Source organism: Ursus americanus, chromosome 8 (genome assembly GCF_024610735.1).
Source record: "Ursus americanus isolate L20-20 chromosome 8, mUrsAme1.1.p, whole genome shotgun sequence".
Lineage (NCBI taxonomy): Eukaryota > Metazoa > Chordata > Mammalia > Carnivora > Ursidae > Ursus > Ursus americanus.
This window is the reverse complement of record NC_142134.1, coordinates 14,249,367-14,271,667: the sequence shown is the minus strand read 5'-3', so window position 1 is coordinate 14,271,667 and position 22,301 is coordinate 14,249,367. Positions and strand designations below refer to the sequence as shown.

At 40.2% G+C, this 22,301-nt stretch overlaps 1 protein-coding gene across 8 annotated transcripts in view; it reads left to right on the top strand.

Moving 5' to 3' along the window:
* HERC3 (HECT and RLD domain containing E3 ubiquitin protein ligase 3) overlaps nucleotides 1–22,301 on the top strand; it is a 128,986-nt gene that overhangs the window by 20,425 nt on the left and 86,260 nt on the right. The gene's annotated exons all lie outside the window — the stretch shown is intronic.

Genomic DNA, 22,301 nt, shown 5'->3' with positions numbered 1-22,301 from the left:
TGTAATCCTGGCTTTGCCACTCACTGGTTGTGTGATTCTGGGCAAGTTGCTTAACGTCTCTGTATCCTGGTTTTCTTAGTTGTAAAACGTGGATAATAATAATTACATATTAGGATTTTGTGAGGATTTAATAAGTTTATCTCAGGTGTTTGGAATAATGCCTGGCCCAAAGTAAGGACTCAATTAGGTGCTCCCAGTAGTAGTAATAATATGTGGTAACATCTTCCATTATAATTTTTTTGATCTTACTATTCTAGCATATTAAATTAATAAATTCATTACACATATACATAAAAATAAGTACTTTGATCATTTTTATACATTCCCTTAACACTATAGGATTTGATGAATGGTCTGTGCATACAGAGGAGGAAGATGCTATTAAGAGAAGCTACACACATTAGGCTAATTTTTATATTTTGAGTTTTAAAGGATAGTCTTTATTTTCAACTTTTTGGAGTCTTTTACCTTATTGGTCCCAAGAAAAATACCTTGCATATGTATTGGGCACTCTCTAAAAATGGGTTATCTACATATGGACACACATACATATATGTTCTCTTTATGCCATGGTTAACATTGCCTCCAGTATTCTGGTCCAAAGTGCAGAGGGAAGTGAAATGAATTAGGCCACTGTGGAGATTATAGTACACGGAGGGCTACTGGGTGATGCTCCTAGAGGACTAGAAGTGGTTTGGCGGCAGTTAGCCAGGTGATTTGATCTTGCCATAGGTCTAGAAAATAGGGTGCAATCAATTTATGCTGAGCCCACCTGAATTCCGTGTGTGATTACTTGAGGCATCTTGTCAGCTTTGATGGGGGGTGAATCGTTGAGCAGGGATCTAAATGACCTGAAAGAAAGTAAGTGGTTTTCCTTTCTGCATTCTGGAATTGCCTAAGAAGAAATCACTTTGGAGTCTGAACCTGTCTGATCCCTGTTTTGTTTTTTTGTTTTTTTAAATGGGCCTGTGTGAGTCAGGATGGTTTCAGCTGCAGGTAACAATACTAAGCCAAAGTTCTGCAAGAACAATGAGTAAAACTTAAAATCTGTTTATAGAGGGTTCTAGGATTGGTTAAATCAGCACAAGGACACCATCGGGCACACAGGTGCTTGCCATCTTTCTGTTCTGCCATCTTCAGTCTGTTGTCCTTCTTCCTTGGGCTTCTCCCTTCATGGTCACCAGGTGACTGCCACGGTTCCAGGCATCACATTCTTACACAGCTGCATTCAAAGGCAGATGGGAAGGGGAGTTTTCTTTTGTGTCACCTTTCAAAAATGGGGAAAACCTTGCCTAGGAACCCCCTTGCAAACATCCTCCTTTGTCTCATTGGCCAGGCCTGGGGTACTTGCCTACCATAGACCAGTCCTTGGTGTGCCTGAGTAAGTGAAATAGGAAATACCGGTTTGGCATAGTCAAGGCACATCTCCTAGGACTGGGGAGGGCCCAGCAACCCTAAAGGTTCTAGTGCAAGGAGAAAGTGGGTGATGCCTAATGGGTAAGCAACACACAGCATCTTCCACAAGGCTGATTTCATGCTGTGTGCGGTCTAGGGTCTTTGACATCTTAAAGTGGAATCATGGCATCTTATTTTTGCTCGTATTATAATCTGTGGTTCCTTTTATGAAATCAGCAACACCTTAACACTGGCCTCGAACAAAACTGATAGCTATCATTATGAGGCAATGACTTCGTAATGTTTATTATATATGATATGGAATTGTATATTTCATGAGTTAGTATCTTACCTTTGTATTTAAGTGCTAAGCACAGCGTGGTAGGCACATAGGGTAGGAAATGTGTTAAATAAATACATGTCTCATAGGTTTTACTATTTTGTTAATTTGCCGTGTTCTGTATGGGTTCTGAGAGATTTCTGGGGTTAGGTCAATAAAGATCAGAATGATCTTTGTTTAAAGAAGATCACAGAATTTTAAGGATGGAGGATAAAAGAGTGACTTGAATTGTCAATATTTCCATTTATGAGGCTTCACAGAACTAACATTGGATTTAGTATCACACAGCGGAACTTCTCTAAAGGGAGCTGCAGTAGCTCGGCTACTTCAGCTCACTAAGCTTTATTAGTTTAACCCATTTTTTTTTTTTTTTAAGATTATATTTATTTGAGAGAGAAAGCGTAAGCAGGGGAAAGGGCAGAGGGAGAAGCAGGCTTCCTGTAGGGAGCCTGATGTCATGATGCCAGGCTCCATCCCAGGACCCTGGGGTCGTGACCTGAGCCGAAGGCAGAAGCTTAACCGACTGAGCCACCCAGGCGCCCCCACTTTAACTCATTTTTAGAAAGACTGCAAAGATCATGAGCGTCCTGAGAACAGTGCGTTTAGCAAGTATTATCACCTGGGCCATGAATCAGGCATTCATTTATTAGTGATCCTTCCACATTTAACTGTCAAACTAATTTAAAATCACGAAATGAAGCAAACACTAAAGTACACCCTTCCCAATACTACTTTCAGCAGTAAGTCCATTTCCAGGTGACTATGAATATCCATTTGTTGATATGATTGATACAAATACCTTCCAGTGATAGGAGGCTTTTTTTCTTTTTTTTTTTTTTTAAACAGAATGTGTGGGTTTGAGTTTGTGTATAAGGCAGTGGTGGATGGATGGGAGTGGTATTTTGTAGTGATGCAGAGTTATGCTCCTTGCCAATTCTCTAACTCACTGATGTGGTTGTAAGATTTTTTGGGCCTGATTTAGAGCCTGCATTTATCCCCAAGTGCTTTACCAGCAAGGGTCTGCTTTGCCAGTATGCTGTTTTTTTGGATGCCATAATTAGCCTGTTACATTGAAAGTTTAATTTTCTTTCTTGTGATATTTTTCTCCTTTGATACTGTATCAGCTACTGAAAACATTTGCAGTGGACTCAGACTTTCAAAGGAATATGATTTACTTCATTAAAATTTGAGAGTGAGAACTTTCTAGGAGGTCTAGTTACAATAGCATCTCAGCTGTCAACTATATGGGGAGTTATTCATGTTGCTAGGAAGAGAGTTTTAAGGCTCTTTTTCCCCCCCTTAATATGACTACACTAACAGTGACTGTATTTCCTGTGCTGTATTTTTCATCCCTGTGACTTATTCATTCTGTAATTGGAAGCCTATACCTCCTGCTCCCCTTCACCCATTTTGCCCACCACCCCCATCCCCCTTGCCTCTGGCAACCATCAGTTCTCTGTATTTATGGGTCTGTTTCTGCTTTTTCTGCTTATTTATTCATTTGTTTCTTAGATTCCACATATAAATGAAATCATATGGTATTTGTCTGTCTCTGATTTATTTCACTTAGTGTAGTACCCTCTAGGTCCATCCATGTTGTCATAAATGGCAAGATCTCATTCTTATGGCTGAGTAATATTTTGCTATATGCATATAACCCACATCTTCTTTATCCAGTTGTCTATCAATGGACACTTGGGTTGCTTCCATATCTCGGGTATTGTAAATAATGCTACAGTACACATAGGGGTGCATATAGCTTTTCTAATTAGTGTTCTTGCTTTCTTTGGGTTAATACCCACCAGTGAAATGTATGAAATTTCTGTTTTTAAGTTTTTGAGGTGCCTCCATATCGTTTTCCATAGTGGCTGCACCAATTTAGGGCTTTTTAAAAACCTCTTTTCAAAGTCATAATAATGAGAGCTTGCAGAGAGTCCTTAACAATTTAAAGAACCTGTTTCCCACTTTCCATAGATTTGTGGTCAATGTACTTTATCACGTGAAAAGAATTTTTCATTGATTGGTTTGGAATCAGCCCAGTGCTGTATGAATAGTGCTGATCATGGTGAAATAGATTGTGCTGAAGAAGACAGCGAGTTCTCCATCCTGCCTGTACTCAGAGGCTGTGGGGCACAAAATCCAAGTAGCGCAGGAACGTGGGGCTCATTATGCCCTTAGACGCAAGTTCGCAAGTTCCGTGGTTTCCTTTAAGGAGCTGAGGGCTGCTGATAGGCCACGGTGGGTCTCCGCCCAGCCCAGCTGGAAATAAGAGTATTGGCAACCAGGAGAAGAGAAAGGAAAAATAGGAAAAGTGGAGGTACCAGTCATGCTGGGCTTACCAGGAGGCACAAGCTAAATGCCCCTTTTTCCTTCATATGGAGGAAAGAAGGCGGAGGTAATAATGGAATGTTTTTTGTTTACTCTAAGGTGCCACATGATAGAGATACCCCAAACCAGCTAGTCATGCATGAGAAATTGGAAGTTTTTCAGTTTTTCAGATAAAAGATAAAACTTTATCAGTTTTAGCCCATGCTTTACCCAGCTTTCTGTTCTCCATTCTTCACTGAAGGTAGTTTCTGAGGCACAGAAGTTTTGGGGAATGCATTCAGTGTTTGCACTGTGGAGATGTTAGTGGCGAACGGTGTATGAGTATACATCTTCTGGCTCTTTTATGCTCTCCTTTTGGTCACTGCATATAATTCAGATCATCTGGATGCCTATCTCCTTTCTTTACCATTCTAGCTTGTCATTAAGTATTGGCTACTCTCTACTTTTTATATTTCTAAACTGATACAATGTGGTTAGGAATGGGAAGGGGTGGGCCAGGCCCCAGAGAGTAATGAGGGATATTTCTCTCTCTGCTCACTTCCCTCTCTCTCTTTCTCTTTCTCTCTCTCACACACACACACACACGCACACGTGCATCAGCAGCCTAGGTTGAATGGGGGGAGGGTGCCAGTACACTTCACCCAGGATTGGGCAGGACCGCTGGACCCATGGAATTTCTTTCCCTTGTCATTTTATGAACTCAAGAAAAAACCAGACTCTTAATCCATATCCTCATTGCCCATCCCTTTGTTAAATCACTTTATGAATTACCATTTAACTGCCTTGATTTAGATACTTTGGGTCAGAAAAACACTATTTCAAGTTTGTCCACAGTTTAAATGCACCATTGACATTGGCAGTGTTCCAGACGAACAGAGCTGTCTAGAGACCTTCTTAGGACTATCCCTCAAGTGTCTGGGGCCGGGTGGGGGGGGGGGCTTCAGTGCATGTGGATGAAACCAACCAGTGAAAGCTCTGTGGCAGGAAAGACTGGAGGGGGCCTAAGACTTAAGCCAATTCTTCTCTGTTCTAGTTTAAGTGCCTCCTATCTGTCCCTTGCACTGGACTGGTTGTCGTCATGACCAGGCCAGAGCCACAAATCAAGAAGAAGCCATCGTTTGTCCTTTATTTCTGTTGTTCCTCTTCCCTTATGGAATTCTTTTTTTTTTTTTTTTAAAGATTTTATTTATTTATTCGACAGAGATAAAGACAGCCAGTGAGAGAGGGAACACAAGCAGGGGGAGTGGGAGAGGAAGAAGCAGGCTCATAGCGGAGGAGCCTGATGTGGGGCTCGATCCCGTAATGCCGGGATCACACCCTGAGCCGAAGGCAGACGCTTAACCGCTGTGCCACCCAGGCGCCCCGCCCTTATGGAATTCTTGACTCTGAATTTTGTATGTCTCAGTTTTGTGTAATTTCCATGTTTATATTAAGGGCTAGGGCACTTTAACTTTCTTTACACTTTTATGCAGAATTTCTTTTTTTTTTTAATGTTTTTTTATTACATTATGTTAGACACCATACAGTACATCCCCGGTTTCCGATGTAAAGTTCGATGATTCATTAGTTGCGTATAACACCCAGTGCGCCATGCAGTACGTGCCCTCCTTACTACCCATCACCGGTCTATCCCATTCCCCCACCCCCTCCCCTCTGAGGCCCCCAGTTTGTTTCTCATAGTCCATAGTCTCTCATGCTTCGTTCCCCCTTCTGATCACCCCCCCTTTCTTTATCCCTTTCTTCCCCTACCGATCTTCCCAGTTCTTATGTTCCATAGATGAGAGAAATCATATGATAATTGTCTTTCGCTGCTTGACTTATTTCACTTAGCATTATCTCCTCCAGTGCCGTCCATGTTGCAGCAAATGTTGAGAACTCGTTCTTTCTGATAGCTGAGTAATATTCCATTGTATATATGGACCACAACTTCTTAATCCATTCATCTGTTGAAGGGCATCTCGGTTTCTTCCACGATTTGGCTATTGTGGACAATGCTGCTATGAACATTGGGGTGCCTATGGCCCTTCTCTTCACTACGTCTGTATCTTTGGGGTAAATACCCAGTAGTGCAACGGCTGGGTCATACGGTAGCTCAATTTTTAACTTTTTAAGGGACCTCCACACTGTTTTCCAGAGCGTCTGTACCAACTTGCATTCCCACCAACAATGTAGGAGGGATCCCCTTTCTCCACATCCTCTCCAGCAATTGTTGTTTCTTGCCTTGTCAATTTTTGCCATTCTAACTGGTGTAAGGTGGTATCTTAGTGTGGTTTTGATTTGAATTTCCCTGATGGCTAGTGATTTTGAACATTTTTTCATGTGTCTGTTAGCCCTTTGTATGTCATCATTGGAAAAGTGTCTGTTCATATTTTCTGCCCATTTTATGATTTGTTTATTTGTTTCTCGTGTATTGAGTTTGAGAAGTTCTTTGTAGATCTTGGATACCAGTCTTTTATCTGTAGCGTCATTTGCAAATATATTCTCCCATTCCGTGGGCTGCTTCTTAGTTTTTTTGACTGTTTCCTTGGCTTTGCAGAAGCTTTTTATCTTGATGAAGTCCCACAAGTTCAATTATCTTTTGTTTCTCTTGCCTTTGGAGATGTGTCATGAAAAAGGTTGCTTTGGCCAATGTCGTATAGGTTGCCTATGTTCTCCTCTAGGATTTTGATGGATTCCTGTCTCACATCGAGGTCCTTCATCCATTTGGAGTTTATCTTTGCGTATGGTGTGAGAGAGTGGTCAAGTTTCATTCTTTTGCATGTAGCTGTCCAATTTTCCCAGCACCATTTATTGAAGAGACTGTCTTTTCCACCAGATGTTTTTTCCTGCTTTATGAAAGATTAGTTGCCCAAAGAGCTGAGGGTATATTTCTGGGTTCTCTATTCTTTTCCGTTGGTCTATGTGTCTGTTTTTGTGCCAGTACCATGCTGTCTTTGTGATCACAGCTTTGTAGTACAGCTCGAAATCCGGCATTGTGATGCCCCCAGCTTTGTTTTTCCTTTTCAACAGTTCCTTGGAGATTCGGGGCCTTTTCTGGTTCCATACAAATTTAAGGACTATTTGTTCCAGTTCTTCGAAAAATGTCCTCAGTATTTTGATCGGGATAGCACTGAAAGTGTAGATTGCTCTGGGTAGCATGGACATTTTAACTATGTGAATTCTTCCGATCCATGAGCATGGAGTATTTTTCCATCTTTTTGTGTCTTCTTCAATGTCTTTCAAGAGTGATTTATAGTTTCTAGAATATAGATCCTTTATGTCTCTGGTTAATTCCAAGGTAACGTATGGTTTTTGGTGCTATTGTAAATGGGATGGATTCCCTAATTTCTCTTTCTTCAGTCTCATTATTCGTGTATAGAAATGCAACTGATTTCTGAGCATTGATTTTTGTATCCCGCCATATTACTGAATTGCTCTATAACTTCTAATAGTTTGGGAGTGGATTCTTTTGGGTTTTCCATTAAGAGTATCATGTCATCTGCGAAGAGAGACATTTTGACTTCTTCTTTTCCAATTTGGATACCTTTTATCCCTTTTTGTGTCTGATTGCTGTTGCAAGGACTTCTAGTACTATGTTGAATAATAGTGGCGAGAGTGGGCATCCTTTTCGTGCTCCTGATCTTAAGGGAAAGGCTTCCAGCTTTTCCCCATTGAGAATAATATTTGCTGTAGGCTTTTCATAGATGGCTTTCATGAGATTGAGAAATGTACCCTCTATTCCTACACTCTGAAGGGTTTTAATCAGGAAAGGATGCTGTATTTTGTCAAATGCTTTTTCGGCATCAATTGAGAGGATCATATGGTTCCTGAGTCTTTTCTTGTTGATATGATGTATCACGCTGATTGATTTGCGAATGTTGAACCACGCTTGCATCCCAGGTATGAATCCCACTTGGTCATGACGGTTAATCCTTTTAATGTGCTGTTGGATTCTATTAGTCAGGATCTTGTTGAGGATTTTGGTGTCCATATTCATTAGGGAAATCGGTCTGTAATTCTCCTTTTTAATGGGGTCTTTGCCTGGTTTGGGGATCAAGGTAATATTGGCCTCATAGAATGAGTTTGGTAGCTTTCCTTCTGTTTCTATGTTTTGAAATAGCTTTAGGAGAATAGGTATTATTTCTTCTTTGAATGTTTGGTAGAATTCCCCAGGAAAACCATCCGGGCCTGGAGTTTTGTTATTTGGAAGGTTGTTTATCACTGACTCAATCTCTTCATAATTAATTGGCCTGTTTAAAAAATCAATTTCTTCCTGTTTCAGTCTTGGTAGTTTATAGGTTTCCAGGAAGGCCTCCATTTCTTCCAGATTGCTTAATTTATTGGCATATAGATGCTGATAAAAGTTTCTAATCCTTCCAATTTCCTTGGTGTTGGTCATGACCTCTCCTTTTTCATTCATAATTTTATTGATTTGGGTCCTTTCTCTATTCTTTTGGATAAGTCTTGCCAGTGGTTTGTCACCTTTATTGATTCTCTCAAAGAACCAGCTTCTAGTCCTGTTGATCTGCTCTACTGTACTTCTGGTTTCTAATTCATTGATTTCTGCTCTAATCTTGGTCAACTGCTTCCTGGTGAGTGGATTAGGCCTGTCCCTCTGTTGCTGTCCCAGCTTCTTGAGGTGAGAATATAAAAACTGCATTTTAGATTTTTCTCTTCTTTTGAGTGAGGCTTGGATGGCTATGTATTTTCCCCTTAGGACTGCCTTTGCAGTATCCCGTAGGTTTTGGACCTTTGTGTTTTCATTCTCGTTGGTCTCCATAAATTGTTTAAATTGATATTTGATTTCCTGCTTTATCGAGTCATTCCTGAGCAGGGTGGTTCTTAGTCTCCAAGTGTTTGAATTTCTTCCAAATTTTTCCTTGTGGTTGAGTTCCAATTTCAGAGCGTTGTGGTCTGAGAATATGCAGGGAATAATTTCAGTCTTTTAGTATCGGTTGAGACCTGTTCTGTGTCCCAGAACATGGTCTATTCTTGAGAATGTTCCATGGGCATTAGAATAGAATGAGTATTCTTTGGTTCTGGGGTGTAGTGTTCTATATATATCTATGAGGTCCAACTCGTTGAGTATGGCATTCAAAGCTCTTGTTTCTATGTTGGTTTTCTGCTCCGGTGCTTTGTCTATTGCTCATAGTGGAGTGTTGAGGTCCCCTACTATATAACGTATTTTTATCTATATGTCTCTTTATTCTGGTTAAGAGCTGGCTTGTGTATCTTGCTGCTCCCCTGTTGGGGGCATATATATTTATAATTGTCATTTCCACTTGTTGGATACATCCTTTAAGAATAATATAGTGCCCTTCTGTCTCTCTAACTATAGTCTTTAGTTTAAAATCCAATCTGTCTGATATGAGAATTGCTACCCCAGCTTTCTTTTGAGGCCCATTGGCGTGAAAGATGGTATTCCATCCCTTTACTTTCAGTCTGAATGTATCTTTAGGTTCAAAATGAGTCTCTTGTAGACAGCAAATGGATGGGTCATGTCTTTTTATCCAATCTGCAACCCTGTGGCGTCTTATGGGAGCATATAGGCCATTTACATTGAGACTGATTATTGAGAGATATGATTTTAATGATGCCATGTTGCCAGTAAAGTCTTTGTTTCTATCCATTGTGACTTTCTGTTCTGTATCACTCTTGGGGCCTTTTTACTTTTATAGAACCCCCTTAATATCTCCTGTAGGGCTGGTTTCATGGTTACGAAATTGGTCAATGACTGGTGATTCTGGAATGTCTTTATTTCTCCATCAATTCTGAATGACAGCCTTGCTGGATAAAGGATCCTTGGCTGCATGTTTTTCTCCGAAAGAACTTTAAAAATGCCCCCCCAACCCTTTCTCTCATTCCAGGTCTGTGTAGACAGGTCTGACGTAATTCTGATACCTTTGCCTTGGTACGTGAGAAATGTCTTTGCCCTGGCCGCTTTCAATACTGTATTCTTGGATCTAATGTTTGCGAAATGCACTATGACGTGACATGGTGTAGGTTTGTCGTGGTTGAGCTTGGGAGGGGTCCTCTCTGCCTCTTGGACATGAATGTTTGTTTCCCTTGCTAGATTAGGGGAAGTTTTCAGCTACAATTTGTTCAAATATCTCTTCTAGACCTCTGTTTTTCTCCACCCCCTCTGGGATGCCGATTATTCTGACAGTGGAACGTTTCATTGAGTCAGTAATCTCCCATAACCTACATTCGTGGGCGTGGATCTTTTTGAGCCCAGATTCTAGTTTTTTCTTCTATTAACCCATCCTCCAATTCGCCGATTCGTTCTTCTGCCTCATTGACCCTGGCCGTCAGGGCCTCTAGTTTTGACTGCATTCGGCTCATAGAATTATTAATTTCTGCCAAATTCGCTCTATTTCTGCCCTTAGAGATTCTATATTCTCATTAACATTTTCATTAATACTTTTCTCAAGTCTGCACATCATCTTGACCATTGTTACTCTGAATTCCATTTCTGATAATTTGGTTATATCCATATCCATTAGTTCTGTGGCAGAGGCCACAGACTCATTGTCTTTTCTTTGCTGGGGGGGACTTCTCCTTCTCGTCATTCTGATGAGGAGAGGTTGCAGGGTTGTCCAGAGCCCAAATTATTGACCGGGACCCAGGCCGTGTGCCCTTGTTTTATAGGGATCTTAGGGATGTGAGCTTCTTGATTTTTCCGCCTGCCTTCTGGGGGAGGGGCCTGCCACGCTGATACTCAGGCAGCCCTGTTTGGGTAGAGTCTCCGTGTCCCCTGCGAGGGGGGATGGGGATGGGCACACTGTGAGCCGGTGTTTCCAGGCTTTTGTTCTCTGGCGGCTTTCCCTGGTGTTTTGCTGTGCCTCTTCTGAGAGTCAGAGCAGCAGCCGCCGAATCTCAGCCTCTGTCTCAGAACAGAGGGATCGCCGACCGTTCTCCACTGGTGTTCTGGCCACTTTAACTCTGTTTCTCTTGGTGTTGCTCAACCCTGCAGCGTCCCGGGATGTGCGCCCCACACCCGGGGTCCCAGCCCTCACTTCCAGGGCTGGCGCGTCTCTGTCCTTTGTGTTTCTTTCTTTCTTTCTTTTTTTTTTTTTTTAAGATTTTATTTATTTATTCGACAGAGACAGCCAGCGAGAGAGGGAACATAAGCAGGGGGAGTGGGAGAGGAAGAAGCAGGCTCATAGCAGAGGAGCCTGATGTGGGGCTCGATCCCATAAAGCCGGGATCACGCCCTGAGCCGAAGGCAGATGCTTAACCCCTGTGCCACCCAGGCGCTCCTGTCCTTTGTGTTTCTAACGCCGCCAGCCGCCAGCCGCCCCGCGCGCGCTCCGGGACCTCCTGGTCTCAGTCTGGATCCCGTGAGCACACCGGGATTCCGGAGTTCCGTGAGAAGTCTGGTGGCGCGCGCTCCCGGCTCCCGGTCCCAGTCTGCTCTCTCGCGGGTGCCGGTCCGTGAGTCCGCCCGCTCCCCCGTGCAGGTGGCTACTGCTTCCCGGTGCCCGAACGCGGCGGCTCCCTCCCCCTTCCGTTTATCTTCTGATATCTGTGCGCGGTTTCACGGCTCCCCGCTTCGTACCTCAATACTCAGCGCTGGAGATGTTCATTTGTAGAGATCCAGATGTATCTTCCTGTGTCTCGGGCTGATGCCGTGGATGTTCAGGCTGGTCTGGTACCTATCCAGCTCAACTCAGGGGATCGGCTGAAAAAGGGGACCCCTACTCCTCCGCCATCTTAACTCCTTCGCAGAATTTATTTCTGGTCGAGATTGCATGGCTGTCCCGGTGAGTCGGACGTATGATACCAGAACATTTCAGTGGGAAAGGATGGTTTACTTAATAAGTGGAATTGATATAGTTGGCTATTTATCTGCAAATGGATGTAGACTCCCTAGCTCCCTCCATATTCAAAAGTAACTTCTGGATGTGTGAACGACATAAATGTAAAAAGTAAAACAAAAAAAATAATAGGAAAAAAAATTAGGGGAATGTGTTTAGAATCTTGGGGGGTTCTAAAGTAAGACTGGTTGTCCAGGAGCCATAAAGGAAATGATTAATTGGCAGATTTGCATGAAATTAAATTTTTTTTTGTGATATAAGGCATTCATGTGAACAAAACCAAAAGATGAGTATAGGCTGGAAGAAATAGTGCCATGAATTACCAGATAAAGGTTTCATATCTCACATGTAGCAGAGCATCTTCAACTTGAGAAGAAAAAGATTAGCAACCCTGTAATAAAATGGACATTTTACAGAGGAGCACTTACAAATAGCCAATGGATATATGCAAATATGTTTAGGGAAATGAAGGTTAAAATGAGATGCCATTTGTTTCATCCATTTGATTGGCAAAAAATTTTAGAGAGTAATATCCAGTGCTGACTGATAGTGGAAAATGGGTGCTGTCATGTGCTAATTGAGGAAGTGTGTGCTGCTGCAGTCCTTTTGTAAATCAACTGGCTGTATTGGATAAAATTGAAAATGGTTATACCTTTTGAATAAGCAGTTCTATTTTTAAGCTTCCTTACACAAATAAAAATGTTAATCTATAGCAGAAGGAACTATTTCTAAGGATGCTTACTGCAGCAGTGTTTTCAATGGCAAAGTAATGGAAGCAGCTTGCTCCTACTCTAGGGAAGAGGTTGAATAAATACAACGGACAGTCGGAAGTTCAAGCTGTAGGTACCATCTTTATACTGTTGACTCACAGATTATTTCCAGCCTACTTTCACCGAATTCCAGACTTGGTGTCCATTTACAGTCTCCACTCGGATGCGTAATTGGCATCTTAAATTTAACAGATCCCAAGCCAAACCCGATTTTTCCCTCAAACCTGTTCTCCACCTTATTTTCCCAATTTGTATAAATGGCAGTTCCAATTGTCGGGTCAAAAACCTTGAAGCCATCCCTGAACCCACCTCCCTCACTTCAATACCCTGTGAATTTCTCTCCCTACCCGGCCCCAGCACCTACTGTTTCCCTTCCCCACTTTGTTTTTCTTCATAGTTTAGGCCTATCTCATGTGCTGCATTCTCTCTGTCTCGTCTCGCTCTTATATTTGTTTAAGCTCCATGAGGATCAGGGCTGTTTTGTGTCTCCCAACACCTAGAATAGTGTCTGACATGTGTTAAGTGCTGCCTTCAGTAATTATTTTTTGAATAAATGAGTGATTATATTGTAGAAAGAAACAAACTTACTAATTAAGGAATATAGAATCCCTTTTTGTACAAATAAAATCAAGCCAAATAAGTCAGAGAAAGACAAATGCCATATTGGCTCTTATATGTGGAGCCAAAAAAAGAAAAAGAAGCACAGGCTCGTTAAGTACAGAGAACAGATTAGTGGTTGCCAGAGGCAGGGGTGGGGAGGGGTGAGTGAAATGAGAGAAGGTGGTCAAAAGGTGCGAACTTCCACTTACAAAGTAAGTCCTGAGGATGTGATATATACTGTAGTGACTTAAGCAGACGATATTGCATATATCAAAGTTGCTAAGAGAGTAAATCTTAAAAGCTCTCATAACAAGAAAAAAATTATAATTAGGTATGGTGGTGGATATTACCTGAACTTATCGCGGTGAGCATCTCACAGTATAAACAAATATCAAATCATTATGTTGTACATAATATAATGTCGTATGTCAGTTATTCCTCAAATCAAAAAAGTTCATTGCAGCTCCCTGAAAAAAAAAAAAGTCAAACCAAAACTTCATTGAAAAAAAAAAAAAGATGTCCCTTTGGTCTTTCCTCCCGGTGACTGTAGTGTGGAATTTATTTCTGGACAGGCTTACACAGCTTCAGCCCTCGGCATTTGCTTGTTGGCCTGTAGTGATCTCCATGTGTACAGGTGGGACGCTCTGAGAAAGGGGTACTCTTAGAAAGACTGCGTGCACTCCTGCAGCAGATTGCCTGATTTGCTTTTGGGGAAGTACTTATAAAATCAGTTGGAAGTATATTTGACTCTTGAACAACACAGGGGTCGGGGGTACTGATCCCTATGCTGTCGAAAATCCGTGTGTAACTTTTGCGTTCCCCAAAACTTAACTACTAATAGCCTACTATTGACTGGAAGCCTGGCTGATAACATAAACAGTCGATTAACATGTGTTTTGTATGTTACATGTATTATGTACTGTATTCTTAGAATAAAGTAAACTAGAGAAAGGAAAATGTTGTTAAGAAAATCATAAGGGAGGGGCGCCTGGGTAGCGCAGTCGTTAAGCGTCTGCCTTCGGCTCAGGGCGTGATCCCGGCGTTTATGGATCGAGTCCCACATCGGGCTCCTCTGCTGGGAGCCTGCTTCTTCCTCTCCCACTCCCCTGCTGTGTTCCCTCTCTCGCTGGGTGTCTCTCTGTCACATAAATAAATAAAATCTTAAAAAAAAAATCATAAGGGAGAGAAATGATATTTATAGTACCATACTGTATTTGTCAAAAAAACCCACGTGGACAAATGCAGTTCAAACCTATGGTATTCAGGGGTCAACTGTATATGGTTGGTGCGGGGGACCCAAATATATTGAGTATTGACATCCTACGGTGTCTTAGTTCCCTTACCCAAATATATATTGAGTTTCTTTTGTATCTTAAAACTGTAAGTATTCCAGAATGAGAAGTCATATGGTTACCTCTGTGGTAGATAATTACACTTGCATTGCAATGAGAGACTGCTGACTTAGGCTTGTACCCATCCTCCACCTTGGAGACATCTTTGTTTTTAATAATAGCTTTATTGGGATATAATTCACATACCATACAATTTACCCAGTTAAGGTATACAATTCAGTGGTTTTTAGTATATTCACAGAGTTGTGCAACCATTACCATGATCAATTTTAGAATATTTTCATCACCCCAAAAGAGACCTCATTCCATTAGCAGTCATCCAACTTTTCTCCATTCCTCAACCTCTGGCATTGGGCAGCCGCCTTCACAGATTTGCGTATTCTGGACATTTTGTCTAAATGAAATCATGCAATATGTGGTTGGTCTTCTGTGACTGGCTGATTTTAATTTGGCATGTTTTTAAGATTTATAGCATATATTTAATTTCTTTTTGTTGACAAATAATATTTCATTGTATAGATATACCCCATTTTTTGTACGTGGTCCATTGATGGCTTTTAGGATATTATTAATAATGCTTAATAATTATTAATATAATATTACTATGTTATATTGCTATATAATATTAATAATTATTAATTAAAATGCTATGGACATTTGTGTACAAGTTTTTGTGTGGATATATGTTTTCATTTCTCTTAGGCATATACCTAGGAATGGAATTGTTGGGTCATAGGGTAACTAGTTTTAACTTTTTTGAGGAACTACCAACTACTTTCCAAAGTGGTTGTACCATTTTACATTCTTGTTAGCAGAGTATGAGGGTCTGAGAGATTTTTAAAAAATCAAATCTGTCCGTAAGAGTGCCTACCTCAAGAGTCTCTGGTACATAGAAAGCAGGGAATAAGTGCTAGAAATTTTAGTGTTATTGATACAGTGGGTGCTCATGTGTATAACAAGTTCAGAATCAATGCAGTGTTTTGTGTGGCAAAATGCATATAACGTAAAATTCACTTTCCTAACCATTTTTAAATGTACAGTTCAGTGGTATTAAATACATTTATAACGTTGTGCCACCATTACCACCATCTGTTTCTAAAACTCTTTGCATCTTGTAAAACTGAAACAGTCACGCTCCATGTCCCTCTTCCCTCAGGCCTCTGGCAGCCACCATTCTGTGTTCTGATTTTGACTAAACTACTTCATATAAGTGGAACCGCATAGTGTTTGTCTTTTTGTGATAGTCTTATTTCATTTAGCAAACTTGCTTCAAGTTTTATCCATATTGTAGCATGCGTCAGAAGTTCCTTCCTTTTTAAGGCTGAATAATATTCCATACATGATATATTGCATTTTGTCATCCATTCATCTGTCAGTGGACATTTTGGTTGCTTCCATGTTTAAGCTATTGTGGATAATACTTCTGAGAACAGGGGTCTACAAATATCTTTTTGAGACCTTGCTTTCAGTTCTTTTGGGCATATACCCAGGAGTGGAATTGCTGTATCATCTGGTAATTCTATTTTTAATCTTTCAAGGAACCCCTGTCCTGTTTTCCGCAGGAGCTGCGCCATTTTACATTCCCACCCACAGCGCACAGGGCTTCCAATTTCTCCCCATCCTCATCAACACTTTTTTTTTTTTTCCTGATAGCAGCCATCCTAATGGGTGTGAGGTGGTATCTCATTATAGTTTTGATGTGCATTTCCCTTGATTAGTGATGTTGAGCATCTTTTCATGTGCTTATGGGCCCTTCAGGTATCTTCTTTGGAGAAATGTGTGTTCAAGTCCTTTCTGCTTTTTGAATTGGGTTGTTTGTCTTTTTTTGGCAAGACTTAGGAGTTTTCTTTATATTCTGGCTATTATTCTCTTATCAGATATGCAAGTTGCAAAGATTTTCTGCCGTTCTGTGGGTTGCCTTTTTACTCTGTTGAAAATGTCTTTTGATGCATAATTTTTTTTTTTTAATTTTCATGAAGTTCAGTTCATCTTTTTGTTTTCTTTTTTTTGCCTGTGTCTTTGGTGTCATAGCCAAGAAATCCAAATGCCAAATCCAGTGTCATGAAGCTTTTCAATGCAATATTTCTTAACTCCAGAATCGTTAGAACAATAAAAAAAACCACACAAAACATAAGGTCTTCCTAAATTTGCTGATTTAAGTGACTAGGATGGACCCAGGTGTATGTATTCAGAAAAAAGACTCCCTTCTGAGTATTGACTCAGAGAAAGCTGTTCTGGGCCCTCTCAGGCTGGTATGATTACTCATCCTTTGCCCTCATAATATGCTGTACACAATTTTGTCATTGGATTTACCTCACTATAATATGATCTTTAAGTCTGTCTTCTGTTGGAGATTTTGGGTCATGATGGATGAATGCATGGATGGGCGGGTGAATTACTAACCAGCTGTTTATCACTCAGAGCACATCTTCTATGTTCCCTCTTCCAAGAAGCCTCTCTGGGGCACGTGGGTGGCTCAGTTGGTTAAACATCTGCCTGACTCAGGTCATGATCTCAGGACCTTGGGATCGAGCCCTGCATCAGGCTCCCTGCTCAGCGGGGAGCCTGCTTATCCCTCTCCCTCTGCCTCTCCCCCTGCTTGTGCTCTCTTGCTCTCTCTCTCTCTCTCTCTCTGTCAAATAAATAAAATCTTTAAAAGAAAACAAAAAAAGTCTCTCCTCTCTCTCCTCCATGCACAGTGTGGATTAGACGCCTGTCATATGGGTTGCTTTTAGCAGCCTGCACACAGCGCTTTCATTATGGTGTGCTGTAACATTGTCACAGGAGTTCCCATGCCTTGCTTGCCTCTTCAGTTAGAGGGAATTTGAGTGCAGAGCTGTTATCTTACTTGACCATCTCTTCAAATGGTGCTGGGAAAACTGGACAGCAACATGCAGGAGAACGAAACTGGACCACTTTCTTACATCATACACAAAAATAAATTGAAAATGGATGAAAGACCTAAATGTGAGACAGGAATCCATCGAAATCCCAGAGGAGAACACAGCAGCCTCTCTGACCTCGGCTATAGCAACTTTTTTTTTTTTTTTTTTTTTTTTTTTTAAGATTTTGTTTATTTGACAGAGAGCAAGCGAGCATAAACAGGGAGAGGGAGAAGCAGACTCCCCACTGAGCAGGGAGCCTGACGTGGGGCTTGATCCTAGGACCCTGGGATGATGACCTGAGCCGAAGGCAGATGCCTGACCGACTGAGCCATCCAGGTGCCCCGGCTGTAGCAACTTCTTACTAAACACGTCACTGGAGGCAAGGGAAAACAAAGCAAAAATGTGTTATTGAGAGTTCATCAAGTTAAAAAGTTTCTGCACAGGAGTGCCTGGGTGGTTCATATGGTTAAGCATCTGCCTTTGGTTCAGGTCATGATCTTGGGGTCCTGGGATCAAGCCCCACATCAGGTTCCCTGCTCAGCCGGGGAGACTGCTTCTCTCTCTGCTTCTCCCTCTGCCTCCCTCCTCACCTCCAGCCACTCGTGCTGTCTCTCTCTCTCTCAAATAAATAAAATCTTAAAGAAAAAAAAAAGCAAAAAAGCTTCTGCACAGCGAAGGAAACAATCAACAAAACTAAAAGGCAACCTTTGGAATGAGTGAAGATATTTGCAAATGACATATCTAATAAGGGGTTAGTTTCTAAAATCTGTAAAGAACTTATCACACTCATCACCCAAGAACCAAATAACCCAGTTAAGAAATGGGCAGAAGACATGAATAGACATTTTTCCAAAGAAGACATCTGTATGGCCAATAGACATATGAAAAGATGCTCAGCATCCCTCAGCATCAGGGAAATACAAATCAAAGCCATGATGAGATACCACTTCACACCTGTCGGAATGGCTAAAATTAACAACACAGGCAACAACTGATGTTGGTGAGGATGCAGAGAAAGGCGAACCCTCTCACACTGTTGGTGGGAATGCAGCTGGTGCAGCCACTCTGTAAAACAGTATGGAGGTTCCTCAAAAAGTTAAAAAGAGAACTACCAGCAATTGCACTGCTAGGTATTTACCCAAAGGATACAAAAATACAGATTTGAAGGGATACATGTACCCCCATGTTTATAGCAGCATTATCAACAATAGCCAAACTATGGAGAGAGCCCAAATGTCCATCAACTGATGAATGGATAAAGAAGAAGTGGTATATATACACAATGGGGTATTACTCAGCCATAAAAAAGAATAAAATTTTGTCATTTGCAGTGACCTGGGTGGAGCTAGTGTATAATGCTGAGTGAAATAGGTCAGTTAGAGAAAGACAAATACCATATGATTTCACTCATGTGGATTTAAGAAACAGTTCAACATATGGGAGGGGGGAAAAAAGAGGGAAACAAACCATAAAGACTTTTTTTTTTTGGCTTGATCAAAACCAAATACATATGTATTTACAAATTTTTAGGTTTAAACAGATCATTAAGTAACTGAATAATTTTCTTTTTTCTTTTTTTCCCTTTTTAAAAAATTAAACATAACATATTATTTGTTTCAGGGGTACAGGTCTGTGATTCATCAGTCTTACACAACAACCTACCGCAACACATACCCTCCCTAATGTCCAGCCACCCCATTGCCTCCCCTCCAGCAAGCATCAGTTTGTTTCCTAAGATTAAGAGTCTCTTAACCATAAAAGACTTTTTTTTAAAAATGTGATTTTTTAAAAAAAGATTTTATTTATTTATTTGACAGAGAGAGAGACACAGCCAGCAAGAGAGGGAACACAAGCAGGGGGAGTGGGAGAGGAAGAAGCAGGCTCGCTGATGCAGGGCTCGATGTGGGGCTCGATGTGGGGCTCCCAGGACCCTGGGATCACGCCCTGAGCTGAAGGCAGACGCTTAAGGACTGAGCCACCCAGGTGCCCCAACTATAAAAGACTCTTAAAGAGAGAGAACGAACAGAGGGATGATGGAGGGAGGAGGGTGGGGGATGGGCTAGATGGTTGATGGGTATTAAAGAGGGCACTTGTTATTATGAGCACTGGGTGTTGTACGTAAGTGATGAATCAGTGAATTCTACTCCTGAAGCCAATATTGCACTGTATGTTAACTAGAATTTAAATAAAAATTTAGGAAAAACACCCCCATATCTTATTTGTTTTTTGATCTCTAATGTATATAGAATCTTGTATATAATAAAACTCATACTTTATTTTGCATTTTAAATGCGTTTTAAAATCTGCTTTCTTGAGATATAATTTACATGCAGTAGGATTCACCAAGTCTAAGTGTGTAATTTAATGGATTTTAACAGTCATAGAGAAAAAGGTGGACATCACAATCATGATAGAGAACATTTCTTTTATCCCCAAACCTTTATGTGCTTCCGTTTTTTTCCCCAGCATCTGCTTTTTGTTGTTATAGTTTTGACTTTTCTAGGATTCCATATAAATGGAATCATTTATAATCTTTTGTGTCTGGCTTTTTAGAATAATGCTTTTGAGATTCATATATTGTTATATGTTAGTAGTTTGTAGTGTTTTGCTGAATACTATTCCATTTTATGGATATATCACATTGTTTACCCATTTATCAGTTAATGGACATTTCTTCCCCCTGAATTTGGTCTGGTTTGAGTAAAACTGCTAAAAGTACAATTTTTTGGGTAGACATATTTTAATTTTTCTTGAGTAAATTCCTAAGAGCTGGTTTATATGGTAACTTTATAAGAAACTGCCAGATTTCCACAGTGACAGTACTATTTTAAATTTCTAACAGCAATTCATCAGAGTTCTAGTTGCTCCCCATCCTCAGCATCACTTGGTATTGTCCATCTTTTTAATTTTAGCCATTCAGATTGGTGTGCAGTAGAATCTCATTGTGGTTTTAATATGCATTTCGCTAATGACTAATGATCTTGAGCCACTTTTCATATACTTATTTTAGTACATGAAATAATATATCTTATTTTTGGCAAAATGTATGTTCAAGTATGTTGCCCATTTAAAAAAAAAATCAAAATGCTTGCCTTAATCTTTTTTTTTAAGATTTTATTTTTAAGAATCTCTACACCCAATGTGGGGCTCAAACTGACAATCCTGACATCGAGTCATTTGCTCTTCTGACTGAGCCAGTCAGACATTCCATTGCTTTTTTGTTTTTTTTTTAATTCTTGAGATATAATAGTTGTCTGTATATTCAGGGAGTAAGACTTTTATCAAATATTTGGCAAATATCCCAATCTGTGGTTTTCCTTTTCATTTTTTTGACAGTGCCTTTGATGAGCAAAAAAAAAAATTTTTCGAAGAACACAAATTTTTATTTTGAAGAAATTCAAAGATCAGTTTTTATTTTTAGGATTCATGTTTTTTGTGTTTTAAGAATTTTATGTAACCCAAGATTACAGTGATTTTTCTCCTAAATTTTCTTCATCAAATTTTATAGTTTAGCACTTATATTTATGTCTATGATCTGTTTCAATTTAACATTTTGTATGTTTGTGAGATAATGGTCAAAGTTCATTTTTTTTTTTTTGCATGTGGATATCCAGTTTTCAGCACCATTGTTGAAAAAAAGACTTAGGTCCCACTGAATTACCCTGGCACCTTTGAAAATTAGTTGGTCATGTGTGTACTGGTCTATCTCTACACATTCTATTCTGTTAATTTGCATATCTTAATCAGTACTACACTGTGTTGATTACTGTAGCTTTATAGTAAATCTTGAAAGTATGTAGTGCAGATAGTCTAAATCTTCTTTGTTTTTCTTTTTCAGAATATTTTGGCTATTCTAGAAAGAAGTCAGTCAGAAAGACTAATATCCTATGATTTCACTCATGTGGAATTTTTTTTTAAAAGATTTTATTTATTTGTCAGAGAGAGAGAAAAAGAAAGCACAAACAAGGGGTGTGGCAGGCAGAGGGAGAAGCAGACTCCCTGTTGAGCCAGGAGCCCTATGTAGGACTTGATTCCAGGAGCCTGGGATCATGACCTGAGCCAAAGGCAGATGCTCAACCGACTGAGCTACCCAGGCATCCCTTGAATGTGGAATTTAAGAAACAAAACAGATGAACAGAGAGGAAGGAAAGGAATAATAAGACAAAAACAGAGAGGGAGGCAAACTGTAAGGGACTCTTAACTATAGGGAACAAACTGAGGGTTGCTGGAGGGGAGGTGGGTGGGGGGATGGTGTAACTGGTGATGGGCATTAAGGAGGGCACGTGATGTAATGAGCACTGGGTGGTATATGCAACTGATGAATCACTGAATTCTACCTCTGAAACTAATAATACACTATATATTACTTAAATTGAATTCAAATAATAAATTTAAAAAAATATTTTGGCTGTTCTAGGTCCTTGGCTTTGCATATAAATTTGGGAAGCAGCATTTCGGTTTTTATCAAAAAGCCTGCTGGGATTTTCATTGGGATTACTTTTGAATCTCTAGACCAGTTTGGAGAGATTGACATTTTAACAATATTGAATCTGTGATTCATGAACATAGTATATATCTCCATTTTCTGGGTCGTCTTTTATTTCCTTAGCAATATTTTGTGCTTCCCAGTGAACAGGCCTTGCACATATTTTGTTCCTAAGTACTTCATATGTTTGATTTGGTTATACATGGTGTTTTAAAAACAATTTAATTTTTAATTTCTTTGGTATGATGTAGAAATATGGTTAATTTTTTGTATATTGATCTTAAATCACCTTGTTAAACTCTCTTAATAGTTCTAGTAGCATTTTGTGTGTGTGTGTGTGTGTGTGGAC